Source organism: Anopheles darlingi, chromosome 3 (genome assembly GCF_943734745.1).
Source record: "Anopheles darlingi chromosome 3, idAnoDarlMG_H_01, whole genome shotgun sequence".
NCBI classification, from domain to species: domain Eukaryota; kingdom Metazoa; phylum Arthropoda; class Insecta; order Diptera; family Culicidae; genus Anopheles; species Anopheles darlingi.
Genome location: NC_064875.1, coordinates 27,907,480 through 27,934,205, shown reverse-complemented (window position 1 = coordinate 27,934,205; position 26,726 = coordinate 27,907,480). Strand labels below are relative to the sequence as shown.

General features: G+C 43.2%; 1 long non-coding RNA gene across 1 annotated transcript in view; it reads left to right on the top strand.

Annotated features, from left to right (window-relative positions):
• The window catches only part of LOC125954145 (uncharacterized), a 32,926-nt gene extending 10,890 nt beyond the window's left edge, over positions 1 to 22,036 (top strand). Inside the window, exon 3 of the long non-coding RNA XR_007469016.1 lies at positions 21,981 to 22,036. This is a non-coding gene — a long non-coding RNA (uncharacterized LOC125954145). The remainder of the gene's footprint in view (positions 1 to 21,980) is intronic.
• The last annotated feature ends 4,690 nt before the right edge of the window (positions 22,037 to 26,726 follow it).

The window sequence follows — 26,726 nt, the reverse complement described above, 5'->3', positions numbered from 1 at the left end:
ACTGCCCTGGAGCTGATGATCAATATGATATTATTGAATCCAGCACAAAATCCAACATGGATTCATCATCTTACTTATGTAAGGTTTCTTTCGGGGACCATCGAACCGATCGAAACCTTAATTCCCTCGAGCGACCGAGCGATGGTAAAGATTGTTTACTCCCCTTCCCTCCCCGTCCAGAGCCCGGTTCGCGGAATTCGAGACACCGAGCGTACCTGACGCCTAGGGGGGGCATCATATCAATCAAAATGGTGGCGATAGACCACACGACAGGCGAGAGGTGAGTGAAACAATCGGTTTAATGGAGAAATCGAACCTCGCTCAACCACCGGACCGGAGTACCGGCGGGTGCCCGGAGGGGTTTGACCGAGATGAGAATCTCTCACTCTCTCTCCCTCTCCTCTCCCCGTCTCCTTCCTGCTGTGACGGATTTTCGCCGGAACACCTTTTGCGACGCAGACGTTCGACGAGCCGCTCAAAGGCGTTGAATTAATTTCATTAATCATTATCAGAAGAGCACATTAGCCTTCGGTGGTGGTGTTTGTGCATTATTGGCATTCGCGTAAAGGAGTACCGGGACCCCAACCAACCGGGAGGCTCCCCCCCCCGGTCTCCGGTGGAGTGGATGAATTAATTGAAAGCAAAACGCGAAACGGAAACGGAGGAAATCGATACGCGGCCATGCAAGGGACCAACAGCACCGACAACATTATTGGTCGGCACTCGACGACGACGCCAATGCCGTGGCCGTGGCAGTGGCCGTGGCGATGATTTCCCCAAGGTGTGGTGCTCGCCACACAGAAGGGAAAATGAAGTGATCGTTTACCAATTATCGTCATCACCGAGCCCAGGGAGGTTCGCCATCGCCGTCGCCGCCGTAACCGTCGCCGCTTTTGGCAAGAGGATTTTTGTTGGGAGATGTCCGTCTCCATCCCTTGTTTACCCGAGAGAGCACGTGGGAGCGTGGCGCTTGTGGGTTCTTGAGTGTGTTTTTCCTTCCTGGCATTCAGTCGCCTTCCTGTTGATTATGATAAGTGATGGAAAGTTCGGGGTTTTTGCGCACTTCCCACAAAGTACGCGTAGGCTTTCTTCCCGCGTTCTTCCCGCTTGTTTCTGGGCAAGTTTGATGTTTGACGAATGGTTTTTGGTGCGTGGGATTTTGATGAAAAAGTCTCACTTGTCTCTTGACTTGAATGAGTGAGCTTTGCTTGAGTTGATGTATATCATTTGGGGCGATTCGTGGTGTATTAGTTTCAAATGTCATTCTATTTTTTTTTAATTGAGATTAAATGACGTTTTCAAATAGCTATAGGGTAAGGCAGATGATTGAAATTTATGTCATTTTGCTCTATAGTCTTATGACTTCTTCCTGGCATCTTCATGATGCACCGGATATAGATCTTCTGGTTTGGATCCCAAAAAATCTGCACGAAATTTGACGTTCCTTCTTCAAAATTTTCTACAAAAATTAAAAGTTTCTACAAAAATAGAGCTCTACAAAAATCGTAACAAATGTTATCAGACTACCATGCTGTAAATCAAATGCATTCGAACGGTTCGAAAATTGCTGATCTTTGAGTAGTTTTATTCCAGAATGGATTTTTCAAACAAATTTTGACAAACATCGTCTTTTAATGATTCCCTATCATACTCATCCCGTATTTTTTCGGAACCTACGACGTGGTTTGTCTTCTCGAAAAATCATAAAGTAAAATAATTCAAAAACTATCGCTTTGGGACTCCATTTTAAATATGACGCCACAAATTATTGTGTTGTTAAACGAAATTAAGTGCACTTTTTTCCCAGCACAAGCTAAAACTGACAACTAAGAAATGCCAAAAGGATATATTTGGTGCTTTGCTAGAAACCGCTCCAAAAATGTACATTTCCATCTTTACGAAAAAAAAACGCAATTACATATGAAAAAAACCTAACAGATCGCGCATCACGCCTCTGTCACTGTTTGTTTAAGGTTCACATTTTCAAAGAGATGCGGATAGAGAGGGGTAAAGATGAAGAGAGAGTAGATTTCACCGAACGCACGCTTCTGCTTCAAACATCAACAACGCGAAAGGTCACATGAGTCAGTGAGGTCGGCGAATGAAATGTCACTGAGTGACGACCTCTCGCTGGCCGCTGCTCCTGCTTCTGTGACACTCTTGTGTGGATCGGTGCATCCGTTGTTGTTTGTCGTTACGCTACCGCCCTCCCCTTGCCCAAATATCGAACCGTTTCACCATCACCGGCGAAATTATAGCCAATTGTTTTCGTGTGCGCCAACGCATTATCGTTCCGAGCGTAGTCCGTTCGTGACATTTGCCCTCGAGAGCAGCAGGGAAGCTGCCGGTGGAGGGGTGATGGTGGTTGCAGGAAGAGTTTCTTGGAAGTTTCGAACTGCCAGACGCAGCGCTGTTGGTGTGTGTGTGTGTAGGAGTGCGGCGAGCCCAATTACGCCACGCGACACGCATTTCAGTGACTGCCGGAGTTTTGCTTTTGGGCAATAACCTGTCAGTGAGGTTGAGCGGATTAGTGACAATTAATTATGGGGAATCTTGAGGCCTTCCGGGGGGACAGTGAATGATTAGCGGCTGTGGCAGGAAAGGGAAGCAATGCAAGTGGGCTTTCTGTTGGCTTCGGTTGCACGTGAAACTCCAGATTAGAGATGTTGTTTGAGGATAAAGGTAATGTTTAAAATGGCTTATTGCAATTTATTGTATGAACGATAAATAAATCGTTTAGTGGATCATTTAAATGATTCTATTGCTGTGGTTATGCGATTACCAAGATAGGTTGTCAATCATCTTTAGCAGCTTCATTGACTGTTGAAAACAAATCAAAACTGAAATGAAACTACGATTTCTATTTTATAAACATGTTGCAAATACTATTTCACAATCATTTTTCAGAAGAAAACAGTACTCCACGAAGTTTATTTATATCTTACTATTACCTGTTCTTGGCAACTACTAACGACCTAGTGGGCGGTAGCTCTTTACATAACTTATTCACTTGCGTATCTAATGCTATTAACGAACGGTCGGTACTGATGAACTGACGAACGGTCTAGACGACATCACAGCGACTTCGTCTTGCAGTGCGTCTGTGCCATTGTTTCGGAATCGGCTTAAATACCGTTGGGTCTAGCTTCTAGAGGATCTAGAGGAAGACTATAGTGCTACGGCTGGAAGTGGCGCACTTCGTGCATAGGTTCTGTACAGCTTCTGCCTCATTCTTCGTGACAGATGTTCGTGAATTGTTTCATATGTTCAGCTGCCAGTACATGCGAGAAACATGCTGAGGAGATTCAATTGAAGTTGTTATCGCGAATGTGGTGACAGGTTTCCCAAGAATTTTGATTTATTTTTCGCATCTCCAATACAATGTCGGATTCGTGTAACATCGTCTCAAATATGGCTTGAGATAAATATAGCAAGGTGTCAAGCGAGCGGTTACTGTGAATGAAAGCTTGCTATCGAGTACTGGCAGCTTAAAGTTTTGATACATTCGATTAGGCACTAAAACGATACACGAGATGTAAAAGTCAAGGGAAAAAGCTCATAGAGAAAAAGGTTTTTAAAGAAATCTGTTACGAGTTTGTCAATGTTTATGTCTATAATTGTCTATGAAGGATATTCTTCGGATGGCTAAACCCCTTTGTTGGTTGTAGCATCTGATAAGTATGTCAGCGAGTTTTTGTCTATTCTTAAACATTGAATAAAATCGTTCAATTGTAAATGACTCTAACAAAGGAAAAACATAAAAAAGTAAAAAATATTTACAGTAGGTTACAGTAATAGAATATAAAAACAAAAGTTGTCCACTCTTACAATAAATTGGCAGTTTTGATGAAACTACTAAACTATGCTCACTTTTTATGCTTATTTTTCTTACATTATTCGGTTTACTTTTTTGTCTACTGGAAAAAAGTAAAACGCCAAATGAAGCAGAATAAAAACTGAAGCGAATGATACGTGGTTTAGCTTTAGGTTTTCCATGGAAAAATCAGCCAAACTATCAAATTTTTGCAGTGTGGATACACTTTTTTGCATACTGTATATTCACTTCTAAAGCAATATCTTGTAATTGGTTTTCCTTTAATAAGAATTTTTGTTTCTCTACAAAAAGAGTGAAGCGTAAATGCGATTCAAAAACCAAAAAATCCTAAACCATCCAGTGTATCCTTCATCCAATTAATGAAATCTTGCAGCTAGATCTCTGCATCCGATTAGCGACAGATACATACACACACGCACCGACTACTACAGCGGTGCGCGTTGTAATGTAATTTACACACCAACAAAAAAAAACGTGCACTACACTGAAGGGACGCTGCTCCATTCGCCGGGACATGGGGTTTACGCTCAGCTGCCGACTCCACGAAACCGGCAGTAAGCTGACAAGTGACGTGGAAGTTCATCAGGTGCTGCACCGCAAGCCATCACCACCACCACCACCATCAGCATGTGCGTGTGCGTATGAAATGGGCGCCGAACTGAACGAACAGTCCAGAGACCTGGTCACACCACATTGGCCGCGAGGCCAATGGATGGAACAGCAGCGACAAGAACCCGGAACAACCGGCTCACGTGGTGTCAAATGAAATTTTGTTCCTATCTGTCGCCCGGTAATCTGCTCGTTGATTGGACCGTCAGCTCTCGTTTGACATCCCCCGGAGGGAGGCCACCCTCTCCCCACTCCACCCCATCAAAAGCTTTGGCTCAATCCACTGACCATTCGTGGCATTCTTGCTATAGGACCTGTTGCGTAGTCCTTATCCCCCGAGTTTGTGCTGGTGCCCTTTCATCGTGTGCGGCATTTTCGGCGTCATTCGGTGGCGGGCCTGTCACTCAGCAGCGCAGGGGCGAAGGCGAAACTCCATCAAATCAAGCATTAGGGTGTGGGTGTGTGTCTGGGGGTGCAAGGGTGTGAAGGTTTTTGGGGTGCCATTTTTCGGGAGGGGTGGATACGAAAACGAACACCCCGAACGTTCGTTAGCCATTACTTTTGCTGACCGGTGGTTGTCCGCTAACCAGATTACCAGCTCGGGGTCCCCGAAGTGGCCCAACACAGACACAGCAGCTGCTGTTGATGGTGATAGTGGTCAAGATTTGCCACGTCAACGTGTGTTTCTCCTTAATCTACAGCCTGAACAGCCTGAACGCTGCACCCCACCACTGGGAGGGTGGGTTGATGAAGTGAAATGTTCCAAATGCCACGCCAGTGCTATCACGACTAACGAGCTGCTTCGCTGTTAGTTGCATTTGTTCACTTCTCGTAGCGTTGCGAAAACCGTGGAAACCGTGCCAAGCAGGCCTAGCAGAGAGACGTAGAGACGCGTGTGACATTATGCGACGATTATCCACGGAATTGTGCCGCATGGAATATCATAATCGTTCCGGTGACGGGGTTTCGGAGAGCGCGCGCACTCGCGCGTGACATTCGTTGCGGTGCGTTGTTGCGTTGTTGGTGTTGATTACGTGCCGATGTTGTATTTTCCTTTCTCAACAAGTGATGAGTGGAGAGGAAGCGAACGAGAGAGGAGGTGCTGGAACAGGATTAGTGTTCGGTCTCGGGCGAGAATACGTGTCGTGGCGGCCAACAAAAGGCCAGACCGAGCGTAAGCGTACGTACGTACGGTGTCGTGCAAGAGGTGATGCTGAAGTCGAATATAACCATTGAATGGATTATCTTTCCGCTTGCCGTACGTGCTATCGTACTACGTAGCGACGTAACGAATTGGACTCCTTTCAGCAATGCTTTTTCACCTCACGCTTATGCTTCTGCGCTGGTTAATGCACGATTCGCAGAAAGCGACACTTCGCTGGAGGCCGTTTGTGGCCTGCTGCTTGTACCTTTTGCACCCCCATTCCCCTACCTTGGCGGTCATCAATCATTTCTGTTTTAATATTAAACGTTTGAGTTATGATCTAACTTTCCATTCCCATTCCCTACAGGTGGCATTGAATCCGGAATGCCATCAGCGCTAGTAAGGGGAAAAGGAAGCGAGAGAGAGAGAGAGAGAGAGAGAGAGAGAGAGAAAAAAAATGCTGGAAAACAATCAAAACCAAGCAGTGCGCTGTTGTTGTGGTGCAACTTTAGAATGTTAGCGTTGGCTGGCGTGAGCCCGCGAGATGACGAAACCCATTATCTACCCACCCCACTCGCAACCCCCTTGCTTATCATCGACGGGAAGTCTTGAAAAGTGGCAATCTGAATGGCCACTTATCTCGCATCCCTAAGTGCTCTTGGCAGACACTTTTTACCACGGGCAGCACGGGCAGCACGGCATTTGCAAGGGGTGTTTTGGGTGCTTCCGAAAGTGACGTTTATTTTTTCTTCGAGGGAAAGAGAACATTGTTTCTGGTAGCGAGAGGTATCGTTAAGGGTGCGACGGGGTTCCTCAAGCAAAGTACCAATACCAAGTAACCGATTCCCAGAAACTGCCAGCACGTGGACGTGGTTATGTCTGGTGGTGTACATTACATATTTTATACACATCTTGTTGACTACCTCTAGCAGGCAATGGGGTGCTTTTGCATCGCCTGATGGAGACGCCTGGTCGCGCTCGAGGGTGCAATGGAGACGCCTGGTTGCTCGATGGAGGCGCATGGTACGTCACAATTTCAAATGTTTTCTTTTTTTCGAGAAATGAAACTGTTCTCAGTCGGTGTCTGACATCGAAACATGGATGTTATGCATATCAGCTCGGCAGCATCCCTTTGTGGTCATCCTTTTCTTCGCGCCGTTGTTGTTGTCGTCGTCGTTGTGGTTGTCTGTTCAATATTGTGAATTTCATTATACCACGCCAGGGGATGAAACGATCACATGGCATGGTGATCTGGATGGCAGGAATTGTGTGAGGGGAATGTGCGTGGAAATGGAGTGACGGTTTGAGGTTTACCAATCACATCCCCATCGTTTCCACCATCAATATCGGGTTTTTGCGTCGGTAAATCACTACCACACCAGCCAGCACTACGGAAAGGGGGTTGATTGGTTGGTTGAGAATCTAAACCCCATATACCACTCGATGCAAACCAAAGCGGGGCTCGGGTCGGGCTTATTTTGATGTTTGAATGTTCAATTCGATGCTAGCTGCACCTGGTGTCGTTGTGGGTGGGGATTATTCATGGCCGCTCGGTGATCTGCACGCAAAACGCACGGCTGTCGGGTTTGCCGAAAAGCCGCAACGGTCCCATCGGTTATGGGAACGTGATTTGCATAGACAGACATTCGTTCGTTACCGGTGGGGAAAAAGTTATTATTTGGCTGCATTTTATTCATCTTGACGTCGCACATCAAAGTGCGTTGAACGGTAATAAAAAAAAGACGGCCATTTTGTGAAGGTTTATTGTTTGATTTGAATATGATTTGGTTAAAATAATTCCGAGAATGCGAATTTATCACATAAATCGTTGGTTCAACGCTGGGCTAAGGTTGATTCGGACCAAAAAGGGGGTTATTTTTGAAGATTTTCTTTCAAACAACTATGACTATGGCTACAAATTAGAAAAGACGTGTCTTCAAAACTGCATGACTTTTTATAGATATTTGAAGTAGGAAAAGTTATGCTTTTCATTATTTTGTCTCAGAAAGTTGTTTATACATATTTAAAAAAAAATCTAGAATACAAAAAAAATCGATCGTTCCAGTAGCTTTTATGCTACGATAGGCAGCAACTTTGAAAACAAGCGTCCGTCCTTAAATATGTTAAAAAAAGCAACTTTGAAAACGAAGATTTTGGGAAAAGTAGCGAAATAAATTTTGTAAGATTATTCAAAATTCAATAACATTGTTGTTTTTGCTTCGATTCATACTAAAATTTCATGCAATACTCTTGAAAAGATAAGCATGAACGAAAAAAATGTAAAAAGTATAGTTGAATAAAATATAAAATACCTCAACCCTTGAAGTATATCGATTGGCTTAATCATGTTTTTAGTTATGGTCAACCATGCCTTTAAACATTTTAAGTAAGTTGTTTTAATCGAAAGAATAATAGCAAATTACCCCTAACATCAACATATATATTCAGTTTAAGAAAAGACTTTCACTTTCAGTTTGAGAAAAGACTTACTTTCACTTTGATATTGCATAAACATTGATTTCTCCATTTTTTTCCATTTAAATTTTCATTCTCAATTATTTGCAACATAAATCTTCATGAAGCAACCAGCCTCCCGTAGGTTCACGCGATATAGGATAAAGAGGCTTTCAGATTGAATTGGTGGCACCATGAGTAACCGAACCGTCCATTTCGCATTAAGGTTGAAAGTCTCAGAGAAAAGGAAGAGAGTGAGTGAGAGCGAGTCGGTGGGTGGGAAACCATTGCAGCCACAACCTCTAACGCCTCGATGCCAGTGGGAGTTGGCGCACCCACACGCACACAGCAGGGCGAAGCTTTCAACCTACGATACCTAGCCCCTTGATCGGCGACTGCTGCTGCTGCTGCTCGTTGTTCCCACATTTGCTCATCGTCCACAGACAGTCCTTGATAGCTTCAGTTTCCAGCATATCGTTTACATGCGGGCGTTTGCGTTGTGTTAGTCTTTGTCTCATCTGAGCGCCGTTGATCCAGTTCAAGTGTTGCAAGCGAACTAACTTACGAGCGGAGCCGAGAAGAAGAGAAAAAAAACGTCGATCACCGAAAGGCTTTCTTCTTCTTAACAGCATCAGCAAGAGTCGAGTTTCGAACGATGAACCTTCAAAAGCGCGCCAAAACGTCAACGATTTGCCGCCGGCAGGCCGACTGACGACGAACAAAGGGCGGAACAATGTTTATCCTATTTGAACCGGAATCGACTTTCGCCCTTCGCGATTTTTCACGCGATCCAATAACGGATTTCACCGCCTCGGAACTACCCGCCGGAGGCCACCACACATTGCGCCACATTGTTTCATTTGCTTTGTTTATCTATCCTGTCGGTTCGGTTCGGGGTTTTGTTGTTCCTTTTTGCCACAAGAAGAAAAAACCGACCTTCCGGCCAAATCACAGCACGACGCACTACGGAGCGGTACACCGGGATAGGGATTCCAAAACCCAAACCAGCCCACACACACACACACACACATACACAATCACGCCACAATCACCGGACGGAGTCGGATCAATGTTACGGTGTGGTGGTGCTGTTTGATTCGAAGTAAAAGGATGATCTTTTTTTTACGGTTTTAGTGCTCTCTTTTGCCCACCCTCGCTATCCGTGGAGGGGTGGTGGGGGTGGTTCTGGCACACCTTAATACACGGTGTGAACACGAACACCCCGCGGTGATGCTGTTAGTTTTTGTAATGCAAAGTAAATTTACAACCCTCCACCCCTACATCCCCGTTCTTTTGCGGGGTGGGGCTCAAAGGTTGCGGGATTTCGCCGCAATTTCGATCGAATTGATTTCACTTTGTCAATAGTATGCAGTGCGGAATGGGTGCGGATTATTGGCGGTGATTTCGGCGTACCGGCTGCCTGGCGTCTGGTCGTGCGGTACGGTACGGCTCCCGAGTGCAGATTTTATGGAGCTCCATGATTACTATCTCGCGCTCGCTACCTCGTTACCGACACCAGCAAATTGGGTGATTTCGGTATCGGGTATTCAATTTGGAGCTTTTCAATGGTCCCGTGTTAAGTTGGATTGTTATGAAATTAGCTTAAATTATTGGTTTCTATGCGTAAACAGAAATAAACTAGTCGGTGCACAGTAATTTATGCAAACGTTATTCCTCCCTGGAAGGCTCTGGAATATAGGATACGGCGTTATTCTGTCATCTGAAAGCTGCCACAGAGGATGACAGATACAGAACAATAGCCGGATTCTATGCGCAATACTCTCAAAGGGAAAACTTATGGTTAATTCAGGCCACGAAAGAGACTCATTTTAGAGATTCTTTTTAATGAAACCGCTATCAGACTCAGAGTTTTATTTTGAATATTTCATTTTAGACTTCAACTTTTCAAGAATATCAGGATACAATTAATTGAAATTACATAAAAAAAATCATGGCATTCCCATGATTCTCACTCTTCCCACTGGTCCGTAAAATTGGTTTATTTTATTGCTCGATCATCTGTTATAAAAACATTAAAATATTTTTAATAGATGCACAGTTTCTCGATGTACTCACGTGGACTCCTTGTTTAAAATTTCCTATTTTTTAATTTTTGGTGGCATTTTAAATGCGTTGGTTTTAACAATGTTGCTTTAAAAATAGCTTTTAAAGACTGTTATCAAATTAAAATCAACAAATTTTACAAGAACCACACGGAAATAACTAGTAAATGAAGTGTAGTAGATAAAGTGTTCAAAAACATCCATAAAAAGCGTTGAGGTGCAATAGATTTTATGTTACGAAGGAGATCGACTTTGAAAAAAAAGTATATAATGGAAGATTCTTGATTCTGTTCCTGAAAAATAATACCTAATTGCTCCCTTAGTATCGCAGAACGCTTGATGTTTTGTGGTCCTTTAACCTTTGCATCATTCATCTGTCTCAAAGGCATAGGTACTAAACTTGAACATTTAATGCATATCAACATAAGAATAACAAGCAAGCTGGTGTCGTTTGCCGGGTATTTACTTTTGCAAACAGTTTCATCTTTCCATTAATCACGATACACCTACGCCGTCCAAAAGGATATAAACTACATCATTCTTGACTCTTTTAGGCCACCATCCTTTTAACAACCTCTAAGAAGCTCCCACGTAGCTACAGCGAATGACCTCCCCAAAACTCCAAAGTGTAACGTAATCTTTTTCAAAATATTTCGTTCAATAATAATGGAGTTAGTGAAAAGTTTCTTCCCCATCAGCAGTGAAGAGTAAACATTAAATAGAAAAGCGATAAAATGGGCGCGGAGGGATAAAAGAAAAATGGTAAAAGGAAACACAAAAAGAAAACCCACTGACCGCCGTCCATCGATGGGAAAGGCGTTATCTGCCGTATCGACAGGGACGGAAAATGGAAACATGCTGTCCGAAATGAATTGTTTACAAAAGCAACAAAAAAAAAACGGGGCAAAAAGGGGCATCCTTGATGTTGTTTATGTTGGGTTTTTTTTTACGCTGTTAATATCGGACAGGCGCCATTGATTGTTTTGCTGGAAAATTCCGGACCATCCATTTGGTCCATGTTTATCAGCTACTTTGTAGGAGGCACGCAGAAGAAGTCACGCTTAAAGCGGCCTCGCTCGTGCACGCTTCCCAACCATTACATCTGATTTCACCACTCGAAGCACAGGAAAAGTGTGTCCCAAATGCGACCTACCGTCTATCGTCCTGTGGGTCTGTGTGTGGCGAGATGATGATTGTACGTGACACGGTTATCGGGTTTTTGAAGTTGAAGCTGGAAACCCGGAACAATTCTAGGAACGAACGAGTGGCCGACGATAGGAGTGGTGTCCGGTCCGGCCACCATGCGGTTCCGGTTGAGGACAATTAAATTTAGCCTTTTACTCATCGAGTCCCAGCCGACGAGTCCCCCTACGCAACCGATGATGAAGCCGTAGGCGTTTGGCAATAGCACCGAGCACCGAGCATGAATGAAAACCCGGATTGATAAGGCGACCCCATTCGTTCAGGCGAGACGGAAAGTGAAAGCCGAAGCTCCCCGGTGGAAGCATATTTCATTTCATTTTGTACATTCCAGGATACACACACACACACATACACTTGACAGAACGAACGGGAAAAACCAGGACGACCATGGACGGTTTTTTTATCCGCAGTATGAGGGAAATGAACGGAATGTGAACGGAAATGGCCAACAAGTGTCAGTCGTAGGCCTCGGTCGCTGACAGGACGAATAGTGTTTCCGCCCTTCTTGGCGAGAAATGCTATGATGATGGTCAATGTGTGGTTTACTGTGGCACTTGAAGTGGTATCGTAGTTACACGTCCACTTTTACACTTTACACAACACGGTAGTGACGAGATTGGAAGTGAAAAGTGTTACATAAAACAGCTACATTACAAAGGTGAATAAAAAAAGTAAAAGCTCATAAAAGAATGTGTTACGAGGATACCGTAAGTAAATGGGAAAGGTGAACGTTGTGGCAAAAAAAACATAAAAAACAAGTTAATTAACCTGGATAACACAGATGGTTAAAAAATTGATACCTCTTTTGAAGTTCGATCCCTTTTTCGAGGTATTCGAAAATGCATAAATCTGTCATGATTGATGAAAAAACTGGGAAAAATAGAACAGAACTCATGTATCGGAACCCTAACAACATCAGCTGCTGTGGGCGCTGCTGCTATTTATAGGGATTTATCCGCCGCCGTTCCTCGTCGAGGGGATGAAATTTTCCAAACTTCCTGTCCGCCTCTGTGACAACCCCCATCCGGCGCCGAGGCGAAGGACGAAATTGAATCAAATCAAATGAATTACTAGCGAACGCGTTGGTGGATGAAATTGTGCAACTTGTGCACGTGAGCGTGTGTACCGTGTGGCCTTCGGGTCGGTAGCAGACGCGATTGGCGAAAGTTGAGCCGCAGGTACGGCGGGCATGCATGTACTGGTGAGGTGTGCATGAGATGCACAATGTACGGCATACACGCTCGAGCAGGATTGATTAACTAACACTAGAAGCAGAAGATCAATGTCCATCATACGGTGGCGGCGTTCTGGCAGAAGCAGCGTAACAAGATAATGGAACACTGGAACGGAACCGGAACCCTGTTGCGAGTCCTCTGTGGCGGGCTGGGATGTACTAACTTTTACTTGATAATCCAATTGGCAACAGTCAACCCCCTTTATCGGTGCAACGCTGTGCCTGGTGCGCCGTTTTTGCAGCAGGTATAATTTTAAAATAAAATTAGTACAGTCGCTTGTGGTGTGAAAGCCGCAGCAAACTGTGTCACAGTAATATCTCGACACTATCGTCGATTCCCGGTGTTCTGGATTTTCCCAGAATCCCGAGGATTGAGTTTCGTTTGGTACGTCGCTTGGTCTGCAAGCGGTCCAGTGGTGAGAAGGCATAAAAGAGATGCTGCAGCCTTCGGTGTCCTCTAGGTGAGCTTGGGTTGACCTCCTTCGAAGGACACATAGTAGGCTTGTCCTGATTGCAAGAAAAGAGTGTTTTCATGATGCTTTCAAAGTTTGTTAAATCTATTGAAACATGAAAAATGCATTATCTCCATGTTTTCTGGTACTGATGTGTGACATTTCCATTTAAAATTAAATAAAGTTTTCAAGTATATAGAAAGAAGGTTAATCAAAGCTAATAATAACATTTTATTGTATGATCTCTTTTGTCATCATCAGGATTTGCCGTTCCTTTTCGGGGTTTTATCTTTACGAAACAAATTAAAATTGGATTTTACAGTTTGAATTTCGATAAAACCATAATTTAATTTCACCATAAAAGGAAATCTGTATCAACATTTTTGGCAAGCTCACAAATATTTATGGAGTCGAGTGTTGTCTTGGTTAAAGTTGGCATATTTATGACTGAATAATAGCGGCTGTTTCTCGTTGATAAAGTCCCATTCCCAGTTCATAGGATAGAACATTTTTAATCACTGCAGCGCGTGATCACATTGCAATTCTGTTGACAGCGTTTTAATTGTAAATGTATTTTTGTTTAATGGTAAAAAATATTGTCAAATTGCATTTCAAAAAATATCAGGCTACAGATTTGACTTTGCCATTCATAGAGGCATTGATTTAGGAAGGACTTGGTTTATTTACGGAGATAAATATGCCCGTAAGATGATGACTTGGGATGGGATATGAAAGTGTGGCAAAAAATCGTACAAAAAAAGGTTGCTACAGAGAAGGATTTTGTCCTTCATTTGTCCACCAATGATCCTCTGTAAGTTTGGCATGATTTAGGCAGCTGTTTATTTACGCTTTTACTACTTTGTTTGTCCAGATTCTAACTAAAGGGGGCTTCAGTTGCACATAATTTGCCAAACGTATGGTCAATAGTTTCCATGCTCTTCTTGAAGGAACCAGGTTCATAGCTCAATAGGTTTCAACCGTGATCGATCGCGATTTTCGTTATTGTAAACAATTCATTTCTGATTATCATACGTTTGGAAGTAGCAAACGTTTAGTGGAATTACACATTTAAAAGAAAATTAATTTTCTTTCAAGTGACACACGCGCAAACCAACATGGCACACGATGGACCTGCTTGGCATAATCTACCGCTCGATGCCTGAACCCTGGCATCTTCCTTTAAGCATGCAAAGCATGGAGCTTATGGTTTTGTAGTTTTTAGAGTGCACGACCACAACACGCTTCCACCCTGCCAGGAGGGTGTCCTGGAAGGGTAAGAAGCCACGAGTAATGAATGCACTTTGGCACCACCGGAGGCGAAAGCTGGAAACGTGCCGAAGGCTGACGTTGAAGCGACATTGCCAGCCGCCTCAATGTGTGAACAATTTCCTTGTGTGTGTGTACGAGCATATAGTGTTCTTGGAGGGAAGTCTCTGCAGTTCGCCGGATTTTCTTCTGAAAGAAGATACGGTCCCGCCACACGGTCTCGGTCTATGTTTAACTTGTCGACATTTATTATGCGCTCCGAAACCGAATAACCAAGCTTATACCATTTATGATGGCCACCGATGCGGTGGTTTTCTTCCTGGGATCTTGGAGGGGAACTGCCACCTTGCCGCAGTACAATGGAGTCATTTGCTACCTTTTTTTTAATTGAATTTTATGAAGTTCGTTAAGTTATGAAACCAAAAAGTTTCGTTTTAGCAAAAAAGAAAGCCAGCTAAGGAAAATAAAAGGAAAACCGAATAAAAGCCGGAAGTTTTTCTTTAATTTATGTGCATATACTTTTGGTGATTTTTTTAAAACTACACTTCAACCGATAACAGTACCTAGAGTACCTAAAATCCTGCCCCCGGCTACCAGCTTCCTGGTCAAAGCATGAAGCATCCCGCAAAGCTCTGCGCACTGGTAATAAAAGTGTTTTCATATTAAAAGTTTGATGCGCTTGCTCCTAACTAGAAACCCATCAAAGCTAATGGTAAGCAATTTCAAATGGTCCTGCATACGCGTAGCATAATAGCTACATCACCACCACGGAAATCGCCCTCAGTATTCCTTCCCAGTAGTACCAGTAACTGCGATAAAGATTTAGAGCCCCTGTCGTTACATTAAGATTTCGGGAGCAGCTTTTATGACCGCATGGACAGGCGGACTTCGTGGTTGTTACCGTGATTTTGATAATACGGAGCGTGCGGTAGTGAGCAGGGAGCCGGGAAGCAGCATCCACAGTTGCCACAAACGGAAGGAACCTTTAAGCTTTTTGTTTAACTTTATCTCTCATTTCTCAATTGTTCTTTCACTTTATTTACATGCCGGTGGCTTGGGCCTGGGTGCTGTTAAAATCCGATTGTAGCCACGTAAAGTGAATTGTATTCATAAATCTGGCCAGGTTTCGGGATGTACCGTGGAGCGAGGCAATGGCAGGCAACGTTCTTCTAAAAGCACGATCAAAGTTGGCCAGAACCTCAGTAACCATCATCCTCCGAAATGAGAAGTGAAATGAGCAGCTTCGGGAACTCGACTCACTTCCGCCAGTTAGTGAGAGCGAGAGCCTGCCTCGCAAGTCAATCGTCGTTCGTACGTTCGTTACCGGGCATTCCGGTGGTGGAACGGGGTCATGCATATTGCGAGGGTCGAAATTAGCCGGGCACGCGATGCGCTTCTGTAATCACCTTCCGCAGAAGTACGATCCAGATGTAACTTCCTGCTCTTCAGTGACACTGAGAATGCCAGCTAATGCAACTGACACTGGCAAACACGGAAGTGGAAAACACCAAGCTATGGTACTGACAGTACAGCGTTGGAATAGTTGAGCCAAGGGTGCTCGATCTGGGAATGCTCTCGCTCCGAACGGGTGAGTTTGCGAGTTGCGAGTTTTCGAGGGCACAAACTTTGGCCATTTGGAAGGACCGAGAAGTGGTGTTACGATGGGAAGTTAAGAATTTCGTGACACCGCGAGCGTTCTCGCCGAACGAATACGTGAAAGCAACGGTAGGTGTGCTGTTGGCTGTGCTGCAACGCCATTGCTTCGGGGGGATGAGTTCATCATAAAACGCGGAACGTGGTTGGTAAGTGAGAAGGGAAGTTGTCTGCTTTAACAGCTGAAAGTAACATGCATGCGGAGGAAGAAGATGCATTCGAGGTACAGTGCTGCGGATCGATTGAACGTGAATGTGTTTGAGAGTTCTTTATTTGAAGTTTGTTTGACAATTGCTTCCGTGGACTTTAAGTGTTGTGTTTGCACGGGAACTGCGGGTATTTTCGAATCTATTTTGAACTTTAAAATCGATTCTGCTAGTCGTATCTTTCGCCCTATCGGATACGTTTAAATATTATAGAAAGATGAATAGATTGTTTGTGAAACCAGATAAATTAAGAAGAAATTGTTTTCAATTTAAATTATATTACAATAATGTAAAAGACCCGCACAAACTTAATATACGCTGTACTAAATTAAAACAGTTTTCAATCGACTAAACAGGTTAAAGCAAGATCTCCAACACCCTAGGATTGGAAGTGTCTTTAATCCACTTTTTTGTCTTTTATTCCATCGAAAATAGTGTATAATTTTTTTAAAATTTATTTTGATTAGTACTCAGATATCAGATAAAGTGTGTGCTTTGTAAAGAGATAAGAGATGAGTGATCTGTATGTTTTACAAATTTATGGTATTTATGGTTGTAAAAGATTGTCAATTAAGACCACATTGAGGAGAATGTAAAATAAATTTCCGTAGTAACTGTTACGATAGGTCAAATGATAGTGGGTGCTGATTGATTTAGTAAAATATTATTTTTTATCAAAACCATCTTTTTATTAAGGTATTAATATACTCTTGAAAAATGTTTTTTGATAAAACTTGTAATTTTGTTTCATATTCTAAATTTAATTTTGTATTGTTTTCGGAATTCTGCAAGAATGACAAAAAAGCATTTGAATATGGAAGAAACCGAAATTCTTCGAATTGCACGTAATCTGTTTTGTTTTTGTAATGTATCGCGATTTCTTGATGGGCGTTTTTTTGGTTTTTATTGTATACTGCACAACTTATTTAATGAAGAAACTCAAATGAATGATTTTTCATTTTTTGCCATTGCGCTTCGACAAAGTGTCCTAGTGACAATTTTCAAAAACAAAAACGTATTACTGACTGGGACAGATAGTAGGAACATAAAAAAAGTAAGAAGAGAGCAGAAAACAGAAACTCTCTCGCTTCGAAAATCGTCTAGGATCCTACAGGAAAAGGCGTTACGAGGCAGTAACGGTGATAAAATTGATTTATTGATATTCTGTGATTGCAAATAATATTCTATCTAGCATTTGCAAGCGAGACATTTCTTTGCGTAACCCCACTAATGCAGAGAAAGCTTTTAGAAGGGTGTTTATGTTTTATGTAGAATAAAGAATTAACGTGCACTGTGGCAGCAGAAATATTTATCAAACACTTTAAAATATGGTTTAAATAGAAATAACACAATTCAATCAATTTAATCTATCCATTCCAAAGATATATTTTTTTCGATGTCTGCAAATTTCAGGACATCAGACAAGGCGCTAACCCAACGACAATTTGTCACAAATGAAAGTTGTTATCGTGCGCCTAAGGTAAAGCTTTACGCCTCCACGCGCATATAATAATGAATAAATAGTCAAGATTTCAGTACACACAAACAAAGTACTGGACTATCGTTCGCACCGTTAGTATCGGGTTTACCGATCGGTGCAGTTTCGTCGTCATAACTAACAAACATCCATTCTCAGCTCGGAGCCTTGGTGCTTGATGCTAGTGGAAGACAAAAAAAATGTAGCGTAAAACTTGATCCAAGAAATTGAAAATGCTAACTAGAGCTACCGAAGCGAGTGCGAGAGGGACAGAGAGAGAAAGAGAGAGAGCCAAAGGATAAAGCAGGAAAAGGGGACTGACTGATAAATGACAACCCATTTCACGCGAGTTCCAGTTTTGCTTAACGTCCGAAGAATGATTGTAACGCATTTTTCTCGTGCCCTCGACCACCTCATACCGCTGAGAGCATGGGTTTAACGCGAGACAGAGAGAGAGAGAGAGAGAGAGAGAGAGAGAGAGAGAGAGAGAGAGAGCGAAAGAGAGGAACGTTGGGCATATGGCCAATGATAGCAGCATCCGTTCCAGGGTTTGGAGTTGGTGCTGGCATTGGGGCTACGAAACACAATTCTGTAAAGTTCAGCTGCTGCTGCTGCTTCTCATCATCTTCTTCTTGTGGTGCCACCGTCAGCGTCCAAAATGGCAGGAAACCAACGACCACGACGTCAGTCGCAGCTGCGTTGCCACGACAGGATGCCACGGATCGTGTCTGACTGAAACGGTTGCTTTCGATCCGGCGAAGGAAATGTGTGTGTGCGTCGACCGATTTTTTTTTCGCTTCCTTCTCGCCCTCGGTTCAGGCTTAAAGCTAGCAATGGCGACGGCATCCCGGTGCCATGATGCGCAAGATTAATGAGTGTTACAAAGTTAAACCTTTTACAGTAGCAGAATGGTACCATGTTGAACTTTAATGCTGTTTGATGGATACGTGTGTTCTTCCTCTCCTTTCGGAACTTCCTCCTCCTTCTCTCTTCTCTTCCATTGTTTTACCACACTCGATCCCCCCCCCCCCCACCATTTTGATAAGCTAGTGCTTGACATGAACGAGGCGGCGCTCTCCGTGTTTGAAGTAAAAGCTTCCTCGTATGCGCGGTAATGTATGCTCGCATAATTCATGAGCGCAAAGTCGGAGGATGTGTGCACTTATTTACATTCGAAATGGAATGGGATGCTCTTTTGCAAACGGAGTTACTTTGACTTTTGCACCAAAAATAAAAAAAAAACAAACCAAAGAAAGGAACAACGATGGAGCTGCCAAAAGTTCGACAAACACACGCACACCAGGAAGTTTGCTGGAACAAAAAGCAACTCTTTGGGAGCATTCTCCAACTCCGCAATGCTGGTACTAAAAGCACACACACACACCACACCACACCACAGCAACCGAAATTAGTAAATTGTTTGTGGTTTTCCAACACAAATTCTCTCTTCATTCGTTTAGGATTGTCCATCACACGTACACACAGGAAAAGCGTGTTGAAAGCAGCAGGCAGCCAGCCATCGGCTTATTTGCGAAATGAGTGCGGTTAAAGGCTGGCTGGCGAAACAATGTTTTGTGACTGTGTGGCCTTTGGGGGAGGGGTCGGTCTGAAAACCGCACAAAATGTTGTGGCTGAAAACCAATCCACTTCTAACAGAGAATTCGATCAGAGACCGGTGGTTGCCGGTTCCGGCCAGCTCGGCCAGGTAATCGTAATCCGAGGCCGTAAATTCACCGCATGCGTGCATGTGGTAGAGTGTTTACTGCACTCGAAGCATATACTTTTAACACTATAGAGACATTCGTAGACCGAGGGGTGATTTTGTTTGATGTTCTGTTTGCATATCGAGGAAAAAATACTAAACAATTGATTGGAAAATGGAGAGGTAACACGCATTTCTCGCACGATTACCATTCGTGCAGAAGAAACCACTTCGGTGCTTATTTTTATAAACTGGTTTAACAATTCGGACGTTTATTTAGTGCTGACCAGCGCACTATTGATCTTCAATTGGATGCTTAACGATGCGTTAAACTGGAAATATTTATGCTGCCATTCGATAACTTCAACGTCAACTATATGAAATCTGGGATTTCGTCTAAAACCGGCACGCGACGATGCAAATAATTAAAAAAAAAAAGTCAAGAAATTATCGGTTAAATAAATAGTCTAATTGACAAAAGCATTCAATTCTTAGGTCTTTCTGGGTTTTTTCGATTCGATTTTGTCTCTTTAGTGATAAGTTAAATCCATTGTGCCAAATCATTCTCACAGCTTAAGCTTATATGTGATCCATTTTCATACGCTAATAGTGCCTTGAACGTTGCACGTTCCGGAATGTGTCCCATAATCTTTTGACTTATGGCATTTCACCCTTTTTCGTGGAAAATGTAATTTCACTAGTGTCAACAGTTCCTTCTGATCGGATGCAAGGAACAGTGTTTGTGTAAAATGACGCACATGATGATCGTCATACACTCCGTTGGCTTTGCTTGGGTGAACTCCGCCTAACAGAAACGTGCCCTTCGGGAACGTTTGTTTGTAGTTGAAGCAAACATTCCCCCCTCCCCCCGCCCTCGGGGGGAGAGGTGGTTTTCTGATGCGGATGAGAAAGGACAACAAGTTGGTTTGATGCGTTTAGCTGCGTTGAGAATTCTTGCCAGGGAACTGTCGAAAGTCTCCATCGATGCCATCGACGACGTTCCGGCACACATGTGGGCAAGCGCATGTGTGTACATAACATGTGTATGTGCAGCTGCTCGGATGTAACGCAAACTGTTTGAACTTTCCTGATGTGTAGGAGTGAAATGTTAATTCGATGCACGCTGCATCGTGTGCTCAGTGGTTCGCATTGTTGCTGGTTGTTGTTCGCAGAATGTGCATCATTTGCCAATAAATGCAGTTCTTATGTTGAGTTGCTGTTGTTTGCGCTATATAGAATTCCCTCTTTGGTGGTACGGAAGTGTATAATTATTTTTTTGTTATAATATCCTTTCAGCTACGCTATTTGTAAGAAAAGCTCATCTTCTGGGATTTAATTAATGTATGAGATAAAACGAGAAATACAAATGTAACAGAGACCAGCTAGCAAGTAGTTTAGTAACTTGACTGTACAAAGTAATTAATATCCTTATTGGGATTGTCTAATATCCTTATTGGGATTGTCTTGTTTCAGATCAATGTTTTGTCCTAAATGCGAAAATTGAAAAATAAATGCTGTTTTTTATCCGCTAGCGAAGAGCTTTCAGAAATTCTAAAAAAACTAGAATGAAAGAAATCAATTATATCTATCAATAGAAAGATTAGATTAGAACAGAACAGGGCAAGGTAGGGCATTTTTTTGTTATTGGTGTTGTAATAAACCTTACAACCGTCCTTACATTTGTACCCTAATACTACTAGAAAAAAACCTAATACTACTACAACTGCTAGATAATGTTATACTACAACAAGAAGAATATCCGAACTAGAGTGTCCTTAATGACCGAATTGAAGTGTGAAAGCATAATTTACAACGAACTGAGGCGCTTTTCATTGCTCCATCTGGGTGCCTAACTATTTCATCAGCCAACACAGTTGGTCAGTGAATGAATCCAGCTTGAGTCATTTCCGACCAACTGGAGTAGACTGCGGAATGCCGCTGGTGCATTAGTCACCATCGTCGCACACACACACACACACACACACGCCACACCACGTTTCGCCGATAAAACGAAGTCCCGAACCCCATCATCATCATTATGATCAAACAGCAAATCGAAAAGCTGCAAAGTGGCCACAGGAGCTAAAGGAGGAGCTGGCAATGCAATGGCGGTTTTCTGATAAAATCCCACCGCATGGTCGCGATGATTTATGGCAATCGATTGATAAGGATGATATTGCAATGTTGGCCTGATTGCTCCGTTTTATGCTGGCGTGCTGCTGCTGCTGCTACTGCTACTGGTCCGCACGGACGATGTCTCGACGGTGTGTGTGTGTGTGTTGGGTGAAAATCGCTCGGGAAAGCCGCGGATGACTTCCTGCGGAGGGTGTGACCAGTACCTAGCGCCCCATCCTCGTCGTCGTCGTAGTCGTGATGGATCACGAGTATGGATGGATTGCGGTACATTTTTCACATCGTTCTTCACACTCGCTTTCCCCCCCCGCTTTTGGTGCAGTGGGTTGGTGCGCGCCACCCAAAGATGGATCGTTGTGCATCGTTGCGCGAGCTCGTGTGTCGGTATGCGGGTGCTAATGGTTGTAAATGGCTTGGACTATCATATTTTATTGTTGATATCAGTTTTCCGAACACCTTGATTCGGTGCTATCACTCGAGCACCGTTATTAATACCCCGTCATTTATATTGGCTTCGTTTTTATTGTTGTTTTTGTTTTATCCCTACAGGAACTGCTGCGCTGCACTGCGTCATCGCTGCGTTGCGGATCGGGACAATACGTTGATGTAAGTATGGAAACTACCTTAAAAGCATTCGCATTTCGATCAAAGCGATCCTCTTTTTTCTCTATCATGTTTCGTAATATCGATACAACTTCACGTGAAACCTTTATATTGCATCTGTAACAGTGCATCTTTATGTATTATTACAGCTTTATCTGTGTATATGAAGCTCAGATTCGAATTCATGAAAATGACAAAAGGTCTAAATGCTGTATTTAAAGTTAATTAATTTAATATATTCTTCGCTCCTAATACACGATTGCAATTTTACCGGAATTGTCAAAACGAGTTGTCAAGTCGAAAACCATAACCAATGATTACAAAAAAAAAACCCAAATTAAACACTTTTGTTGTCCTTATACACGTCGCTGCGGATTGCAAGGCATTGAAAGACATTATACGCTAAGCCAATAACAGTTTACTGCAAGTGAAAGTTGCTATCGCATACCGACACCTGCACCTAGTTATTCTCCCAGATACAACGGACTGTCTAGATAGATTTTTCCGTTTAAACGATAATCGAATCTGTTGACAGTTCTGTGAAGGAACCATCATGAATAACAGATTAAATTGACGCCGATAGCTACAAATACGATTAGAACCATTTCCCCTTCACCGCATTGCCAAGTCCTACGGTAAAGGTAACAAGCGGCACTTCCAAACCCATTTCAATTGGCTTTCCTCTGCTAACGAGAAACATAAAAGCGACAACTTCGTTTCTTGTCAATTCAAAGGCAGTGCCCTTCCCCTCGATACCCACGTCTACCTTGGCTTGGTCAGCTTGGGTCGCTTTATGCTTTCACTTTTTACTGCAAATGGCGTGTGTGTGTGTGTGTGGTACAATCGATAAAGTTTGTGTCTTGGTGAGTACGATTGCGATTAGGGAGTAAGTCAAGCGATTTCTGTTTAGGGTTTAGGGTAAAGTTTTATTTGATCCCGAAACGTTTACTGCTGCTGTGCAACTTAAGGTTATTGCGCCCCGTGCATGTAACGGGCAGGATCGGAAACTTTTTGCGAAAGGTTTATGGCATAAGTATGGCTGCTTCTCCTTCTCTGTGCAAAGTGTTTGTTACCAGACTCTTTAAGGGGCAAAATATACACAGTCATAAGGTAGATCGAGTTGAACCATAAATACGTCCATATGGTTTAAAGTGAGTCACCTTAAACTACACCAAACGGTTCGGAACCGAAGCTCCGTAGCTAATCGATCAACCGGAACAGTCGACGGATGGAGGCGCTTTCTCCATTTGTAAACCCCCTACCACTTTTCGCCGGTCGCACCATCTGGCGGTACAGCTCGGTGATAAAACGTTAATTAAGACAACACATGTATGTGTCTTTCGCCGTCCGCAAATACTGGAGCAAAACGCCCCACATTCCTCGGGTCACCACGGGTGTGTGCGTGTGTGTGTGTGAAGCGGAAAATTGCGGACAGGCACGTCGTTAGGGCGGGCGATAAAGACCGAAGGAGCGTAACGTAAAACGGCAAGTAAACCGGTTAAACGCGTCCGAGAGCGCGAAGTGAAAATGGCGAAAGGCGAACATTCAACAGTTACCGCAGCATAAGCCGCATCATCATCTCTCGCATCTGCACCGGCGCTAAGTCAAGCTTAAATTCATCTCAGCCCCTCGGCTACCCCATTCTGCTCGCTGGTTCACAGTAACAGCTTCCTCTAAACCGATCCGACCTGATGGCATCGTTTTTATGGGGAAGACTTTAGAGCAGTCAACTCGCAATGCGGTCATTTGGGGGAGTGGAAAGAAGAAAAAAAAACATCACGATGCCTGGTTCTTCCATTCTGGTTCGCCATTTTCACGGAAAGCGCGAAAAACTATTTTTACGGTTGCACCGGATGTATATGTACACTGGAAACGGTCTATAATCCGAACATTGGCGTTGAGGGAAGAACGAGCGTTCTTCTGGAAAACCAAGTGTGCGTTGCTCGGGAAAGATAATGTTCTCAGGAAATGAAATGCTTCTCGTGGAGTCGCGGACAGCGCAGCTCCGGTGCGCATCATCCAGTGCGGTAGCCGGAAAGAATGGCGAAGAAAATCGGTGCCGTGTTAGGGAAGTTTATATTCTCTTTTTGCAATCATTACGATGCTTTTTGTGTAAAGTTTTTTTACTCACGACAACTTTAGAACAACAGAAAGTCCATAGCATTCTTTGTGATGATGTACTTTGCGCTCGGAAGCAATATGGCAGCTGGAGGCGTCTTGTTATGAGAAGACTACGACTCCATCCAGAGTAATAAAAGCTTCGCGTTATTGGAAACATGTCGATATAGTGTTTCATAAGCACAAAGCCCCCCGTTAGTGTAGTGCCGGGAGGGAGTGATTAAATCCTTATTGTCTAACCGGGAATCTCGTTTATGGTGGTAATTTTCACACCAAGCCCGGTCGTCGGTCGGTGGAAAAGCCGGTGGAGGGGCGAAAACTCAATCATCATACGAGGGAATCGATTGCTCATAAATGTTTTCCCTCGAAGTGACTCATAACCCCGCCCCGTGAACCGCCTCGTTGCTCGAGCATAACCATATCGTTGGATTGCATGCATCGGCATGAGTTTGATGGATATTTCTAGTCGTAAACATTCGCCGATTTTATGGCATCGCCTCCAGCGCCTGAGGACCGCACCGCAGTTATGAAGGATTAAAAGCGCTGGAGCGAAATCCGTCGGTGGCTCAGTGATGCAGCGCCATTGCTGCACCGCCGTCCGGGGGCTCTCGATGCGCTTTCCAGGAAGCGCAGCGCAAATGGCAATCAAATGATAAAACTATGGTTAATGGAGGTAATCTAATCCGGCGAAAGATGAGAAGGATAATGGACTCAAGCGATTTAAGTGCAAAGTGGAAGTCTCGGATGTGCCCGAGTGTATCATTGGGCGATGTGTATTTATATGAAAGGGTAGAAACAGGCAGACAGTGAGAGGCACAGAGAGAGAGACAGGAAAAAAAAAAACAAAATTAAATGAGTGCACCGCGAGCCCCGAGGAGGCGGAATGATGATGAAGATTGTTTCGCTGGAAGCCGAGCTGAGCCGAGCCGGCCCGGTTAGCTCGGCCGGCTTTGCGGTTCCGATTCGTAATTGCACCGAACGATGAAGCTTGTTATTGCGCTCGGTCAATGGTAGAAAATGTGTAGCAATAATCGCCGCAGTCCGTTTGCCGGATTAATCTTATTATCCAATCGGTAGGCACCGTTGGTCTAAATATGGATCGAGGACTTTCTGATGGTCGCTCCGATGAGTACATTCACTTCAAGGACACCTGTAGGAGGATTTGCATAGTGCAAATCGTTATGTGAAACGGTGTATTAGAAAGCTGTTAGCAATAGCATTTCGAAATTAATTGCCTTTATTTCGAAAAAAGTTCGAACAATTATCCGCTGTATAGTTTTGGTATAGTTAAGGCTTTTCCAACAATTTTGCCAAAATATTAGGTCCCGGAGTTAGTTTTATCTATTCTGCTAAAAGATGGCGTCATTTTTTTGGGGAAGGTTCACAGCTTTATATGTTATATCGGATTAAAGCATAACTAAAAACTTTTAAAACGCAATAAGTGACTGCTCGTACTGTTGATTATAACTTTCTTTTTTCTCTAGTTAAAAATGTCGAGTTTTGTGCCTAAAAAGGAAAATCGATTTTGCGGGGAAGCTTTAAAACTTTCTTTCATTTGAAGAAAACGGCTGCTGAAAGTTATTGTTTGTGGGTTTAAACCCATGGTGATTATGCTGTGCCTTAAACCAATGTGATAACAGGTTTCAAAGGTTTATAAGCGGAGATTTTAACGTTGTGTCTATAACGTTAAAATTTCCGCTCCGCAAACATTCGGGTCAAGCATAAAAATGAGAAGAAATATATTTTAAGAGTGTTATGCAGTAAGAACCTCTGGAAACTCGACACACTATTGGGCAACAGACATTGTTAATTCTGAATACAGCTTGTTTGCTTGCCTAAAATATGTTTTGGCGGCACAGAACCTCATCTTATTTATGCAAGTATTGAAAAATCGGTAGTTGACTAGATTGCTTCAAAAGATGAGTAGTTTGTTTGACATGGAATACGAAATTTTCCTGAAAGATGGAACAAATTAGTGACCAGCGATGGCTAATGTTTGGATTAATGTAATTGTTCTTTTTGTTTTGAAAACAAATGGTTTCTGATGACCCAAAAAATCGAGAAAAAAAATTCCGGGACTGAATACAAGACTACATGACTTGATCAATGGGCAGTGCACGATTATTAATGATTAAGCATAATTACCACAATCGTATATCCTTGATAGCGAATGAATGAATAGTTAACGATCACTCTTTATTACTCTTCGCGGTAGAAATCTTTTATGGAAGATCAAGACAAGAAATAATTGATAGGAGCCACATTACCGATGCCTCTGTCTTGTTGCTGAGAAAGTGAAGTCGCAATTACAATTTGGACCCTGGGCCCGTGTGTCTATAAACCGATCGTATAATGTTTCATGTAATTGCTTCTCTGGTTCTCATTCTAATTACAGACACGCTGTTGCGTTTTTGTCGAGATGCAACTCCTTCAGTTCAGTACCTGTTGCCTTCTCTTAACCCCAACCACTAACTGTCACGATCAGCTGCTTCAGCAGCAATGCAGTGTTCATTTCCCGGGGCACAACAGTCTATTTATACACACACTCACAAAAGGCTATTACGTGATGAAATG